The sequence below is a fragment of the Centrocercus urophasianus genome, unplaced genomic scaffold, assembly GCF_019232065.1.
Source record: "Centrocercus urophasianus isolate 14NV4802_14NV808 unplaced genomic scaffold, USGS_Curo_1.0 seq_14, whole genome shotgun sequence".
NCBI lineage: Eukaryota > Metazoa > Chordata > Aves > Galliformes > Phasianidae > Centrocercus > Centrocercus urophasianus.
Genome location: NW_024884586.1, coordinates 10,806,670 through 10,822,650, shown reverse-complemented (window position 1 = coordinate 10,822,650; position 15,981 = coordinate 10,806,670).

The following is a 15,981-nucleotide window of genomic DNA, read 5'->3' as shown; positions in this document are numbered from 1 at the left end:
ATGGCACTGCCCGTGCGGGTACGCAGGTGCGGCCCACATCAAGTCTCAAGGAAGCACAGCCATAACATCAACTGCAGTTCATTGCAGCTTTGCCACAGCCCCGAGGAAAATGACCTATGTTGCTCTTTTCCTTATTTCCGGCATTCCTGTAGCAGGCCAGGTGACTGACACTGCCTGTCCCCAGTGACACTGTCTGTGCCCAACCTCCTCCTCCCATCCTGCAAAGGGCTCTGACACCTTTCCCTCTGGTTTTGCCATTTCACCTCATACTCTTGCTTAATTTTCTGCTCCCCATTGATTTCTTTGTTGCATTACCTCTGGTTGTCCTCCAGTTCTCTGTCATCTTCTCTGCTTTTTGTCTTCGCTGAATTTTTTGTTGCATTAATGCCAATGTGCATGGACTATCTGATACGCCCCAGCCAGGGCACGTGTATTTTCTTACTGCCCCAACCGCTACCTGCCTATGGTTTTCATCTTCTGCATGAAGTCCAAGTCCCTTTCTAGGTGATCACAGACTTTCTTACTCACCCACGCTTTATTTCTTCCTGTACATCTCACCTCCCTCACTCCTGACCACCTTCTTTCCGAATGCCCCAGTGTGTCAGAGGGAGCTGAACCAGCTTCCACAGCCACAGAGGTGAAAAGTTCAGCACACACTTTCCTCTGAAGAGCATGGTGTTCCCGCCGCAGTCTGTAATGAGAGCAGAATTGGGCCATCAAGGGTTTGTTTATCACCCAGAAGTATAAAAAAACAGGTCCTTTGTGCTTGCTGATACGTTATCAGATGTGATTCACCGGGTCATATCTGTTTTGGCAATCACAGCATGGGCAGTTCAGCACAGAGTTTTTTAACAAGCTTGGGATGATCAAGGAAGAACACTTATGAATTTATGGGACCATCTAAGTTACAGCTATGACAATCTCACGCCATGCAAAGAAGCTATGCTTCTAGAGAATAATCAAAGTATCTTCTAGAAAGAAAAATATCTACATAGATGTTCATCTCCACCTCTTGTGTTAAACAGCAGTTTTATTTTAAAGAGCTTGAATGCAGAAATACTGTTGAAGCCAGATTTGTAGTCTGAAACATAAGAAATTACACAGAAAGAAATTCAAAATCTTTGATCTCAAAGATCAGGAGATTTGCATTTCTTCAAATGTCTATTCTAAAAATATTAGTCACATGAGAGATAGGTGCTTACTTTAATTCTTGTTTATTCTTTTCATTTTAAAATATACATTAAAATTTCAGTTACAGAACAGGTATAGCCATATAATACCATTTTATTCCACAGTTCATCAGATAGCTCCTGGAGGGGATATAAGCAACAAAGAATGTGAATTCATGGAGTCATGCATTTTGTAAGATTGCCCCTTAGGTCACACCAAACTAAAGCTTCTTCAGTAAATTTTGTGGTTTTGGAATACATCTTAGTCCAAAATGTGGACAAAAAGAGTAAACGCAGACATAACACTTCACGTGTTGAAAATCATTCAGAATACTTTCAGAGGTTAAAAATGAAGGCATTCAATTTCTGTCTAGGGCTTTTTCAATTTATATGACCAAATAAAAATCACTATGGCTATGTTCACGCTGGAAATCTGACTGTAAGTATCATGCTTCTGAACACTGTCCTTCTAAGCATACTTATATATGCTTAGTAAATTATCATTATGACTTCTCACGACCCTGTAAGCCTCAACCTACTCAGTCACATGCAGTCAGCAAAACTGAGACAAAAAAAAATCTGTTGAATTATTTTGTGAATAAAGGCTGAAAAATCAACAAAAGGCTCTGTGGATCTTGACCAGGCTCTCCTGGTTCTTTCTGCTTTCAAGTCAGGTGAGTATGAACAAGTGACCTTGCAGAACGGGTAAGCTACACTATTAGTTTAAAGCTCATTACTTAAACAACTGCTCTTGTTCTTCTCTGCAGAACGACCACAGAAAAGAAATAAGGCTATCTATGCAGTCACTGAATGAACCACACTAAATTTTAGATGAATACTCACAAAAATACTCTGCTGTAATCACCCTGTGACTCTTACAGAAAAGCAACTAAAGCACAAGCAAGGAACACACGTGCATTTAACGAGAAAGATGTTTGTGTGGGTTGCCCTAGCCATCCACCTCCAGAGTCCCATAGCATCAGGTCAGAAGTGTTCGTTTTCCCTCCTTATGGCAACATAAACCTCAGGTTCCTTTCCTGGAGTTTTGGAAGAAGACATATTATAAATGTGTCTTTATATATAAATGTATAAATATGCATTTGTTCATATTTTACACTCTCCAAAATTAACTAAGAAAAAAAAACAGGAGCAAATACGCATCTGCTTGACAATTTATTCTGGTTCTATACATACGATCATCAAACACACAGTCCTTTGGTTCTGCTGAAAGCCTCACCAATTCTACAAATGTCTACTGAACTCCCAGGGACATGGCCAGGCACTGATCATACAAGCTGCTGTACTAACAGGACTGTCTTTGCATGTGACCATGCACAAAAGCATGCCTTGATGTTGGCAGAGTGATAAAGGATAGATTCCTGATTAAAGGAAAATGGCATGAACTGACAATCATAAATACACATCCAGACCTTGAGTGCTGTGTTCTGTTTTGGGTCCCTCATTACCAGAAGAACATCAAGGCCCCATGGCATGTCCAGAGAAGGGCAATGAAGATGCAAAGGTTCTGGAGCACAAGTCTGATGGGGAGCAGCTGAGGTACCTGGGATTGAATAGGAGAAAAAAAGAGGAGGCTCAGGGGAGTCCTTATAACTATAAAGGAGGTTCTAGCAAAGTGGGGATCAGCCTCTTCTTCCAGGTAATTGTGATAGGATGAAAGGAAATGGCCTCAAGTTGGTTCAGGCTGGTTATGAGGAAGAATTTCCTCTCAGAAAAAGTGGTGATGCACTGGAACGGGCTACCCATGGGGATGGTGGAGTCACTGGCTAGAAGATTCAAGAATAGGGTAGCTATTAAACAGACTGATGTGGCACAGAGAGGTTGAAGGCATGGGCTAGCAGACTGGATGATCTTAGCAGCCTTTCCAATCTTTTTTAATAAGTAGAAGTCCACAACAGTTTTGGTACTAAAGTGATGCACAACAAAGAATAGCTTGTGGTACAAGTTTTCCTTTTTTCACTGCTAAGGAGATTACAAGGTTATAATTTGTAAAATAAGCATATTCCTGATAATTAAATTAAGGATATGAGCTGCATAAGCAAATAACAATCACAAGAGAAAAGGAGAGGGATGCTGAGTTTCACACGTAATTTGTTTCTGGCTACTTAGCAGGGCTATGGCAGACATTCACTAAGTAGAGAACAAACATCCACTATTTAGCTCACCTATCCAGCTAACACCCTTACATTTCTATTAGCAAAAGTGGCTCCTCTAGGACAGTTGGTTGTTTGTTGTGAAAAATTTTTCACTGAGATGGCTTTAAAAGAGCATTTGCTACCAGTTAAAAATGTACTCATCTTAACCAAGTACTATAGAACTATACAATATTATACTTTACACTTGTATAACTTACATCTCATGCTGCAGCTCTGATTCAGGTCTACCAAAATGACTAGAAAAGTTTCACAGAATCACAGAATATCTTGAGTTGGAAAGGACTCATGAGGATCACCAAGTCCAGCTCCCAAACCCAACCCAAATCCTTCTCCCTACCTTCAACTGCAGCTTAATCCTTGGTTGCACAGCCTACACCCTTCATCCCATTCCTGTCGCTGCATCCTGCACAGGAAGGTGACATCCACAACCATCCAAGCTTGCAGTGAAGAACACACAGAGACAGCCTCATCTGAATGAGCCAAGCCAAGCATTTTGAGGTAGCTATCATGGCTTGGTCAGTCCTAACAAGGCCCAGCTGTGCTAGCAAATTAACAATCCCCAAGCACTGTGAGGCTGAGGCTGCTCAGGCTCAGCTGTGCCCAAAACTTCAACGGCATGAAGTCAACCCTTGTGACAAAACAAGCTGTACACCCCAAAGGAAGAGGAGAATTTCCTTCTAGGGTTAGCCTGTGCCCCACTCATGTTTTAGCCTAAAATCTGCAACTTCGGCTAACTTGACAAGAAGCCTAGTATTATGCAGGCATTAATGCTATGTTGCTAAATGTCAGCTCAGAAAAGGAGCAGCCAAAACAAAGCAGGAGGAATGCTGTGTCACAGTACGGGCTGTAAACTGGCAGTGCATGCTGAAAATAAAAGTGATTTCACTACAGTTCAGCAGGAATGTGTTCTTGGGGAGAAGAGGGAAAGACTGGTGTGCATGGTTGGGAACTGCCTGCTTGAAATGTGTTTTGCCTAGGATACAGTACTTTCTCGTTGTCTGTTAGAACACTTCTCACATATTAGGGAGTAATACTGGAGATTACTTTGTTTATGTTTTATCAAAAACAAAAGCAATTGGTGGGTACTTACATAATGAAAGCATTGCTCAGATGGCATTTTTTTTTTATCAAATCAACCACTTCAGAGAGAAGAACTGATGAATTGTTACTATACATTTTGCCAGTTCTTCAAGCTGTCCAAATAATATTTTAATTTTTGTATGTGTCCATCTGTTGTTTCTTCTTTCCATTTCCATCCTGACATACTTTATGAATTGTAACATACTACTTGAATGAAGGCAAACACCGTGGTTCTGGATACATGCAATCCCTTACAGCTCGAAAGGAAGGAGAGGAAATCATGATTTTGGAAAGTCCTTGGCCTTGTTATGTCCTAAACAGAAAAATCTTGTGTTTAACATTGCAATCTCATAGACTAAAACATGCTTATTCATGAGGTAGGCAGCTGGCACTAGGAAGGTGTCCAATGAAGCGCTCACTTGACAAGTCATGGCCAGCTCTCCAAATCTGACAGCATCTTGTGTGGTATTTTTGCCAAATCTGTGCAAAAGCAGTGATGGTGTCATTTATGGGTAAGAGCTCACTGGTTTTGAGCTGTGACATTAGGAAGGTTTCCATAAATCATAAACAGTTTTTTTAATAAGAATGGCTTTTTGAGTCTCATATGCACTGAAGCTTAATGTCTATGTAGAAGGTTATTAAGTACAATTAAACAGTGCAATCAGTGAGGCTCGTACCCAGCTGGCTCCCGTGGTTTGTGGGTGTCCCCTCTCTCACAGGGCACTTAGCACTGCAGCAAAGCCTTCCCTCACTGCTCAGAGGGTCTTGAGCTGTGCTCCCACTAGCAGACGCCACTCAAGCCCGGCTGTCTGCCCTTGGCAATATGGCAAAGTGCAGTGACAGGTGGTGTGTTCTTTGAAGGTGAATAAAGGAAAATGAATAAACAGTCACCAAAGCAAGTCACGAGCTAACAACGTACAATTTCAAGGTAGCTCAGAGAAAAGAAAAGATTGGCATTTGTAAGCAGTGTGCGTCCTGCTGCTCTTTTGTAAAGCCAGCTGTGAAACAGGGCTGCAAAGCCTGTTTATAGCTAGGTGTGCAGGCTTCCAGATGTGTAAGTGTAAAGCCTGCAGACATCAAAAGGGCTAGCAGTCAAAAACATTACCTGAACACCACCTTTACATATTTCAAAGCAAAACCAGCTTAGTGTTCCCTGTAATCACTATCCTGTAACATCTCTTTAATGTATGGGGAACCAACCAGCACAGGATCTCTGTGTCAGTGAAATAAAGAGGATGCCCATCATTTCTCTTTCCCCCTGTGAGGCATTGCTCATGTCCCCAGCATCCCTCATGACCCCATTGTTTGTACCGTGATTGAATAGGATTATACAGCAGCATGAAGTGGGAAATGGCAGACTGAGCAAAGCTATTGAGAGGTACAGTAGCTGAAATCTGTGGCTGTGCGCTGGAAGTGTTGGAAAACAGCCAGCGTGCTGGTCTCAGGTTAAGGGGAAACATGAGCTGATAAACCTTTCACAAGTGTATCTGGTATTTTTTAATTGGGTTACTTTGCTTTCTAGAGCCTAAAGAAATCTCCTCTTAGCTTGGGATGGTTGGATTTGCCACGACAGTGACAAATGTGAATTTGTAAATTGCCCACAAACAGGTAATGACTTTCATGAATGAACCTTCAATGAATTGCTCAGCTGGTTGCTCATACAAGCTTGTTGTGGTTTTATCCAGCAGCAGCTCAGCACCACACAGCCTCTTGCTTACTCTCCCCGGGTGGGATGGGGCAGATAACTGGAAAGGTAAAAGTGCAGGAACTTGCATGTTGGGATAAATACAGTTTGGGAGGTAAAGCTAAAGCTGCATGAATGAGCAAAACAAAACAAGGAATTCACTCACTACTTCCTATCAGCAGACCAATGTTTAGACAACCCTGGGAAAGTAGGAAAGTCGTTGGTTTCATAAGCACTGCTCTGTAATGACTGAAACATCATTGCGCTATCAACACTATTTTCATCAGAACTCCAAACTACAGCATCATACAAGCCTCTACAAAGAAAATTATCCCAGCCAAAACCATGACAAAGCAGTAGCCAGCACTTCCTAACATGAATCTAGGATTGGTACTGGCACTCACAGCAAAGAGAAAAACCCAGTACTTCCCCCTTTAGAATATTTGGCATTTCCTATTTTCCTGTGTGACTGGCCTCATAATTCATACCCAGGCATTTCTGCACCATGGGTAAGTAACACTGAGATTTAAAACTGACTTAGTTGTATGCTTCTAAAGCATTTATGCCTGAGCACAATCCAAATGATCAATGTTTTTCCTATGTAGTGTTCTGAGAAAATGATTTGGCAATTAGACTTGTAAAAGTGAATAATTCAGCAGACACAAAATAATATTAATGGATACCTCTTTTGTTCCCTCATCCATCTTGCCCTCTCTGCACTACAGTGGCACAGAACAGAGAAGGGACAGGTTTTCTGTAGATGGGAGGCTCAAGGCCTGTGTGAGTCACATCACTTAACAACAGAATGATCGAGGAAGTCTCTTGTGCTGTGGTCTTATGGATGACAAGTTCATTTCAGAATTAGCTTGCTATTTTGCACTTCAGAGTTTAAGTTCATTTTTTCAGTTCTGACTTTATTCATCCTCTATGCTCCTGAAAAACAAACAAACAAAAAGCCCACAGGACTGCAAGCCAGCTGTAAAGAGAAGCATCTGCCCATAGTAATTCTGAGATGGGTAACCTGCCTTGGCTCTCTATTCTGGCTTTTACAGTTTGCAGTTTTCTGGTTGTGTAAACTGCCATTTACCCAAAAAGAAATTCTTCCCTTTTGATCCACATTATTTTTTATCTAGCAGCCTGCTTTCACGTCTACCCTGGTAGCTTGCCCCCAACTAAATACAAAGCCAATAATAATCCTCTCCACAATTCTTTTGACCTACACCTCAGAAACTTTAGAATAATGAGCCAGAGATCACCTTGTAAGCAGAGATCAGCACCCAAGAGGAGGCAGCTTGATATGAAAGCTCAGGCTTAGGAATTCATGGAGGTTTTGTTCACACACTCTTGATTTCATTAATTTCAGCTGTCAGGTGGAAACAGCCTGCATGGCCTTCTCTGTGAGGATCAGCACCAAGAAACAACAAGTTATTTATTTTCCACTGTTCTCATAGAGTCATGGAATCTGTAATAAATAATGAGTAATAAAAATAATGGTTGCGGCTTTTTTGCTTTCATTTAACTTAAATTTTTAGGGGCTGGAGGAACTGACTGATGAGCATCTATCTCAGCATAATATAAAATTCACACAAGCATGCCCTGATGAAATGCTGACATTCAAAGCATTCTGGGAGAGCTCTGGGAAAAGGAAATGTTTTGCTTCATGCAAGCAAACGGTTGGTTCATTGGCTGGACCACAGAAGCCCATTTGAGGAACACTGCAAATACTTTGGACAAGGTGCATTTTATTAGGAAAAGGAAGCACTGAGGATTCAGCTCTAACATACGCAGCGGGAAGAAGTAAACACATTAACTAAATTTAATGTGGGCAAAAATGGTAGCGAAATTCTGTTTCAGAAAGGTCATTCATTTGCCTCTGCATTCCTTCATCACATTTACATGCTGCTCACTGTATTCATCAAAGGTCTCCTTTATTCTTTCTTGGTATGCATAAAACACTCGCTTTCATATACAATAACATAATTACTCAAAAAAAGACAAGTGAGAAAAAATCAACAGCTATTTACTTCAGATGTCAGCATTTAGCAGCTCTTGAGAAAACAGATTTTAAAGGATTTGTGTCACGTATTTAAAATATAAGAGCAAGCACGACCTAACATGGTACATGTTGGAGACAGTGCTACAGGTGTCTCCCTCCTGGCCTGACTCTCCCAAAGCACATCTCTCCCTCTGGACCAGGACAGCTGCAGGGAGCCCTGAGCAGCTGCAGAACGAGAATGTTCTCATCACTTGCCCCCAGCTTCCCTGCGGTCAGCCCCGGCTCATCCTGCAGCTTTCAATGACACCAGGAGCTCTGCGGAGGCCAGGGAGGCCCCCGTACCCGACCTTGCTTTTAAAGGCTGCTTCTGCTCAGTCACCTCTCTGCTGCCCGAGCAGCACAAAGATCAGATGGAACATGGGGAAGTTTTTGACTGAACATCTGTAAATTAACGCACGACTAGGGTGAACTCTTGTTCAGATTTGCTGTGTCTGAAAAAGAGGCATAGTTCACAAGGTGGGTCATTGTGTTTCTACTTTATTTTGTACCTTTCTGTGGGATCACACAGTAGTAATGATGTAATCATAACCAGTAAATGTCACAGTAGGGCAATGACTCGTTTAAAGCTCTAATGATTAAGAAAAAGACAGATACTGGTGTTATTATGATGCTTATCAGTGTTGTGTCATACACATAACTATATTCATTGTCTCAGTTAAAGAGTTCATTCTGAGGCCAAGAGTCAAAGCATGAACTTTCGAAAGTTCCTTTCCGCACTTTCCCCTACAGGGGTTTATTCTGCTCACTGTTCCAATACCTCTCAGCGAAAGTAGATGGAGGATGTCTGCTTGTGTTTTTCCAGAGCAGACCAATACCTGGGCTGGTCCACCCTGCCTAGCACACAGCTTTAGTAGCAGCAGTAAATGCTCACAAATAAATACATGGGGGTTTGTGGCTGTTATATTCACATTGATGTACACACTGTTATAGAAAGATCTAGCTCATTTCTTAATTGCAACGCATTTCATACTGGATGGCAAATGAAAGGCTTAAGCCCCAGCGGGATCGTATGTGTCTGACCCACAAATAATTGTTTGACATCAGAAGGTTTATTATCTCCTAGCAGGAATGAGAAGCATATTCCTTAATAGGTTCCCTACCCTGGGCAGTGCAAGCTTTCCTTTGAAGAGTGTCTCTATGGTAATTGATGTTAATGAGCAGCAAGCCAAGGAGAAACACTGGGTCACCAGGTAGGAAGCCCCCCAAGAGATAATCTAATTACTCTCCAAAACAAATTACTTTCAACCAAAACAAATTACTTTCAATCACTCTGCAACAGATAAGATCAGTGGAGAGAGCTCAAAGCCGATGACAGCTGGAGACCGAGGCTTCGCGAGTTTATGGATTGATCGCTTGTCTCTTTGGTCCGTTTTGTTGAATGACAATGGAGTGACAGAAAAGTGGAGCCAAGAACTGAGCTCCCTTTCATTTCATTCAGATGAATGCAGAGGACCTGCCAAGTCGGTGCTATTTGCTGCTTGGCTCATTGATCTAAAGTTGGAAAAGCAGCAGCGGTGCACGTTCACATATGTAATACGAGTAAAACTCTCTAGGAATAAATGTATGGACTGGGAGATGATAAAATCCACTCACTGCCTCTGCATTGTTATGCTAGGAAGCAAAACAGTGCATGGTTGCTAACTTGTGAGTGCACATAAAAAGTGATGTAAAAGGAACCCTCTTTCTTATGAGGACTTTAAAGGGCAAAACCATACATGTTAATTGCTCCTCTAATTGCATACTACTAATTGTTACTAAAAATCTGACTTAGTTCCTACTGAAGTAAATGCTTTATTTTTTTATTCCATGGAAGGCAGAATTGGGCCTTAGTTCCTCTTCTTAACACAATATTAGCAATGTTGTTCTGAACATGAACTGATTAATCAGTACTGTACTGCAACATCAGACTGAAATACAAGCTACCCACAAGCAACCACTGCATTAACCAAATAGTAAGATCTGTTCAGTGCAAAGTGGCTAACAGATACGATAAGTGAGAAAATCCTACCATCTCCTAATGACAGTACAGAAGGAACTTGGGCAGAAATGGTGTAAACTATCAGCAAAAGTTGTAGATGACAAGTCTGTTGCTGGCTTACTTGGGAAATCAAGAGTTAACGTGCCACTGTAAAGGAAATGTAAGTTAGCGCACAGGGTGAGTGATTAATCAGTGAGTTTTTGTGCCATGGCTAATTGCTATGATGATATGATTCCCACCTTTACTGGTATGTGTTAGAGAAGAACTAGATTGGGATATTACTGCATTTTAAGAATGGAATACCACTACTGACAGTGGACCACAAATAGGAAGCAGTGTTTAAGATCCAATAATGAGTTCTGCTGCTCATTATTTCACTAGCATTGGCCAATTCCTTCTACAGCATTATGCAATCAATGCCACATCTGCCTGACCAAATCCAAGTCGAGCTGATGGCAGCATGTGACCTATTAGTCAGGAGAACATATAAAGGGCAGTCATTGTCCAGCAGCATCAGCTCTTCAGCAGAAGGAGCCTACGGTAACAGAGATCAGTAGCTGGTGTTTTACAGGCTTTATCTACTAGACACCTCTGATAAAGAGCAATACACGGGTATCAGGGAGCCTCTGCTGTTGAATGAAACCTTGATGCCCCACACAGAGCTACGAGAGGGACTTCTAGAAGCCTGGAAGAAATTAAGTTCTGACTTAGTTGGTGGGCCTATTCTTAAAATTCCCTTTGTAAAACGAGCTCCTGAATCAACACATCCATATTCGAGAATACATAAACTGGAGGCCCAATCTCGACTCTGGGTAATGAGTGGGATGAAAGTCATACTTTTCTGTGAATCAGCAAATTTGGACAAATTCATATGAAAGAGGCACCATGATCATTTTTTCATCCTCAATGTTTGCTCAGCTTAGTTCACTTTAAGAACTGAGGAAATCCTATAACGGAAGAATCTTCCTTGTACCTCCAGCCATGAAAGAACCAGTGGCAATTTGTCTCCCGCTTTGACCAGCAATGTTTAAGGAACTACTTACATCAGGGCAAGGTAAATAACATACACAACAGACAGGTAGTGGTGGATTTCACATTCTGTTCAATATTTGCTGTGATGTTTAGAGAGATAAATCCCTTATTTTAATTGAAGTATTTTGCTTCACTTTCTAACAATGCTTCAGATTTTATCTCATACTATAACACGTTATTTGACGAATCTGAACTACTTATGGAACTTAAATCCATTACCTACTAGTTTTCTCACTAGTCAGATGTGTAAAACTTAAGTAAACTTGACTTACTTTCTAAAGACAACCAGGCTTTTTCCATGATAATTTGTTCTGTTTCTCTTACTTTCAAATGGCCTTTTAATTGGCCATTAAACTAGGAAATTATGGCTGATTAGGATCAACCCAAATGCAGTGTTTTGGATGGATTCTTTTAGATCCCGTGTTACTTCTGCTTTGTCAGATAAAGGTCAACTTTAGCTGCACTGGCAGGATGCTTCAGTAACCTTTGCCCTTCAGTTCTTGACCGCGAATGTCCCTCAGCCATGTTTAGTGGTAGCACTTCTGACTGGTTAAGAGGCTGAAATTAGCAACATCAGAGAAAGTTACTAACCATAAACTCAATTTCTAGATCCATGGCAAAACATGCAGCCAGCCCACAGCAGTGGGATTTCAGCAGAAAATCATTTCCTGTGATGTCTGAGTAGAACATCAGTTACTAATAGTCTTTATCCCTCCCCTCTTGAGCAATTCCACTTTCAAACTTTCTACGTGAGTATATCAACTACATTAAGAACTGAATCTGGGCATCTTAAGAAGAGAGAGGAAAGACACCATCACACTTTAAAAAAATCCAAGGGAAGTAACTCTGTCTAGTAAGCAGGTTTTGAAGGAGTTGACAAGAGTTTTATTACTCCTTCTTAAGATAATTCTCCTTACTTTTAGGCACAAAATATGAGCTGAGTTGAAAGGAAAGCATCTGCTGATTCAACTGAATCACTTTGCTTTCCAAAAGCTGAGGATATGTCTGTGTGCAAAATATTCTTAACAGTCATAAAAGGTGCCACCAGGAAATCTTATATCTTTTTTAAAAATTTGCTTTTGTTCAGAAATTATTCAGGAAGGGCTTTATCATTTCAGTAAGAGTCCTTCCTGCAATATCATAATAATCAAAATGATGATGATGGTGAATAAGCATTATACAAACCTCCCACCTGTGCATTGAATTGAAACTTTGACACTACGTTCACCAGCATTCACTAATCATTTACAACTCTTGGCTTATCCATTCCTGATGGTGACTAGCAATTTCTAGGAATGATAAGCAGCAGAATGCAATATGCAGTAATAGGCAGCAAGAAAACTAGAACAGAGAAAACTTAGAAGTCTTACAGAGCTCTGAGCAGTGATTTAACATTAGTGATTTAACATTAGTTTAGCAAATAGAGAATGTAGCTGTCTTACTCTGCACCAGTTCAAATCTCTCACATCTTCCCTCAGAAAGCACAAGTGCAAGTCTAGCAAATAACCTGAACTGCCAACAGCTGTGAGGAAATACAGCTTCTGGTTGCATTTCCTCATGTGCTCATGAATTTGTTCCACTGGCTCTATGAGCAGTTTGTGGGATCATCATCCTGGAATAGGAATGCTTGCTTCACTCAACAGATAAACACAACTAAACCTTTTTCATGCCCTCCCTTTCTTACTACTTACTGCCAAAATGCAACCAACTAAGAGTCTCTGATTCAGTGTCCTTGTTAACAAAGACAATTATTTTTCACCTCCTGTGAAGTTAATTTGCACCTACATGGTACAAATTTATTCCCAGTATAACTCATCAAAATTGCTTCACAGTTAGATTTGGTTATTGTGCCCATAGTGGGTTCATTGCTGAAGCCCTTGCACATCACAGTTTCCTACTGTGCTCTTTAGGACTGATTTCATGGCAAATGGCATTGAATAGGACTGAATAAGATCACTTGATTAATTCTGGTTCTGTGGGGTTTAGCATGTATTTGAGCAGGACCACAGATCTGACTATGTGCACTTTGTATCCTTGTAGTACACTTTGGAAGCAAATCTGTTTCCTTTTTTATTTATTTTTTTTTTTTTGTAGCACCTACTACTCTTCCATCAGTGAATCTCAGCCTCCATGAAGAGGCTAGATTATATTTGCCTTGGGTATTGAAATAATTCAATTAAATTAGATGTTTATGCGCCTCAACTTTTCCAACTTTCATGGATTTAGTGGAAATCAGGTGATGCAGAACATCTAGAAAATCAATTAGGCTCTAATAAGTTGCAAAATTCCAAAGAATTTGGGAATTTGAAGCTGATGGGACTTTGGTAAGCTTTAGAGTAGACTTAATCAGAAGACATCATTTGATCATGGAAGCTTCAAGTCAATTCCAAGCTAAGTATTGCTCTCAAAAATGCACTGACTGATATCAATAGTTAAGAAAACATTTGATGACAGAATGGTGAAACATATTTGAAATTAATTGTCCAGCTGTGTTCATTAGAAAGAACCAAGTTCTCCTGACTAATAGGTCGCATACTGCCATCAGATGTGGCATTGATTGCATGTGTACCTACTGATGACAATAGCAACAACCTCTCCTGTGCAGTGAGCACTTCAGCAGAGCATCTTTAGAATAGGGGCCCTCCACAAGTTGATTATTTGAAAATCTGTCAGTATTCAATGCATTTGAATTCTGCTAACTCACCGGGAGCTGCTACACCCATGGTATGGGGAGAACCTTCTCTTGACAGGCATCCCACTGGTGGGTGTACACAGTGGGTGCCGTGGAATCTTAATCCTGCTCTCATCCACAGTCCATGGGGAAATACTGTCATCTTTCTGCCTCTTGGGTTGCAGAAACAGGCTGGGAAGCAGAGAGGCCCTTGACACATGGTGGAGTAACCTCTCCTTCTTAGGCAGGTTTTTAACTTGTGCTGCACTTATAAGGCTCTTTATAGAACAGCCCTGTGCTCAAAGCCTGCACGTCACAGTGTGCTGTGTCCACTCCTGTGATGCCAACCAGAGGCAGGGAGAAGCATCTGGCTATGATGCCTGCCCTCTGCACTGGGGCAAGTGAGGGCTGTCTGCTTGCTGCCACTGTGGGGTGGCATATAGGGACTGCAGCAGAGCTCAGAAGAAAAGGAATGAGATTGGAAATCTCCAGCTCCCTCTGGAGATCTCTCAGCCACTCCAGTTCTTCTACTTCTGACTTCAGAGAAGTAATACCAAATCACATTCATGTGCTGTCTCTTCCTAGATCTATGGAGATCCCAAAGATACCTCAAAGGCAGCAAAACACTTCAAAATTCCCATACCGTTTTCCATTCTACATAGACTTATCCATACCTGAACATGTCCAGAGAAGGCAACAAAACTAACGGGTCTGGAGAACAAGGCAGCAGCTGAGGGAGCTGGGCTTGTTCAGCCTGAAGAAGGCTCAGGGGAGACATGACCACTCTCTACATCTGCCTAAATGAATGTTGTGGTGAGGTGAGGTGATTATCTCAAGAGCAGCTTCATGCCCTATTTCTGACCATCATGTACCAACCTTGCTTCAATTTATCTCATTTGGTCACAATTATGTTACTGCCTACTAAGGCACAAACACTCTTATATTCTTGGCATGCTCCAGGATCGCTGGATGTTTGACTTTTAAAACATAGCAGTCATGATCTTCCAAACTTATTTGGTTCAGCTTTAGAATCACAAAAGCTGAAGGTTTTGTTCTGCGGAAATTACATAGGCCCATTGAAAAGTGCAGTGGAAATAAATGATTAATTACAACAGGTGAAAATGCTTTTGCAGTTGAGTAATATTTAGTCAGGAGGTATTTTTATTCTACAAGACTTTCCTCCTTTTTTTTTTCTTATCCCCAGAAAAGCAAAAGTCCCACACCAGCAGGTTCTATTGCTGCTGCCTCAAGGAGCAGGCCCAGCACTGGAAGTGATGGTATGATTTGTCATGTTATATCTCTGCAAATACATCTTCAGCAACTTGCAAAGATGTGTCCTTCTACTGAACTTTGGTAAAAAGATGCCAATAAATGATAACATTCAGTGATTTATATGGGAACTGATATGAAAGTCATATTACAGCAGTATACATTGAAAAGTGAGATTCACTAGCTGTAGCTAAGAATAAAATACTAAATCTGGGCTAATCACTGAGGGTTTTTTTCCAATGCCAATAAAGAAATAAGCACTTCCAGAGATTATTTAGCCCGTATCTCTCAAACAGCTGTTTGCAGATAGGTTGGTGCTACCCAGCCCAGATAAGCGCATGGAGGCATTCACCTCAGTCAGATTGCAGAGGAACTTGGACAAATGGATTAGATGGAAAGACTGTTATATCAAGAAAGGCATTTCCTAAAAACAAATGAGTTAAATGTTTCATTGCCATTTGATCTGATGTGAAATTTTAATCTCCCTTATTGCCTCCATTTTTGATCCTCACAAAAAAAGGAATAATAATACTATCGAAATGAATAAATATGTTGCAAGCATCGGTTCTTTCTGCTTGAAAGGCAGTTGACTTTTTGATGAAGAAAACACTCTATATTATGATGGCAAATACAATTAACACTACAATATGTATCATTAATAGTATAGCAGCATCGGTACTCATCAAATAGCTTCTGTTCAGTGAGATGCACAACAAAATGGACCAAAGCACCTCACGGATTCATCTCAGCCCAAACTGTGTGTGTGTGTTGGGTGCTCAGTGCCTTGAAGAATGCTCAACAGCCAGGGTGAGTTACATGCACAACTGCTGTGGGGCCCATGGCTGCAAGCAGTGAGCTGCCTTGGAGC